Source organism: Mustelus asterias, chromosome 4 (assembly GCF_964213995.1).
Source record: "Mustelus asterias chromosome 4, sMusAst1.hap1.1, whole genome shotgun sequence".
NCBI classification, from domain to species: Eukaryota; Metazoa; Chordata; class Chondrichthyes; order Carcharhiniformes; family Triakidae; genus Mustelus; species Mustelus asterias.
This window is the reverse complement of record NC_135804.1, coordinates 147,246,357-147,247,217: the sequence shown is the minus strand read 5'-3', so window position 1 is coordinate 147,247,217 and position 861 is coordinate 147,246,357. Positions and strand designations below refer to the sequence as shown.

The 861-nt window shown below is 42.4% G+C and overlaps 1 non-coding gene across 1 annotated transcript; it reads left to right on the top strand.

The window, feature by feature from the left end:
- Nucleotides 1-253: 253 nt before the first annotated feature.
- On the top strand, nt 254-325 carry trnap-ugg (transfer RNA proline (anticodon UGG)). Its single transcript has one exon. It is a non-coding gene; the product is annotated as a tRNA-Pro (tRNA).
- The last annotated feature ends 536 nt before the right edge of the window (nt 326-861 follow it).

The window sequence follows — 861 nt, the reverse complement described above, 5'->3', positions numbered from 1 at the left end:
GATTCAGAGCGCTGCAACGCTGAGTGTAAAAGCTAAATGTTTCCAACCTCGCTGGAGTTTGTATCATTGTGAGAAGTGCTACATTGAGCCCTAGCCCAGAAAGAGGTGTCCAGTTTCCCGCAGCCAAAAGCTGAGCTGTCCTTTTATAATCACTGCCCACATTCAACTGTTCCTTCCAAAAACATGCAGCATAATCCTCTCCGATCACATTGTAGTACCGTTAACTTTAGTGCGGCAGTAGAGTTTAGAAGTCGGCTCGTTGGTCTAGGGGCATGATTCTCGGTTTGGGTCCGAGAGGTCCCGGGTTCAAATCCCGGACGAGCCCCATGTTTTAGAAACAGATTGCCAGGAATAATTTTCAATTAAATCCCCAGGAATCATTTTCGTGGGACTTTACTGATTTAAAAAAATATATATATTGTTAAAACTGAAAAAGAAAGCAGAGGCTGTCCGGGATTTGAACCCATTGCTTTTCACATCTTAAGTAAGAACATCACCCCTAGACCAACACATCTGAGACACCACATTGCAAACTCTACATTAGTCCCACTGGCGATGTCATTCTATTGTGATATTGCAGTGATTGTTCTGGGATGTTGGCCTCAGTGCCAGTGATGGACCTCCTGTGCTGTTATGATTCTAAGATTTGATTCTTGCCGTTCAATCTGAATTCAACGCCTTGTGATAAAATTGCACGGACCAATTTATTAATATAATGATAAGACATTTGCACAATTAAACCTCGTTGCTGCAGCATCCGTCACACTAGCATGTATTTTACCACTTTGTCGTTAGTTTAATGTTCCGGACGCCCCCTATATTGCTACTGCATGGATTTTAATATAACCGACATTAATCCCT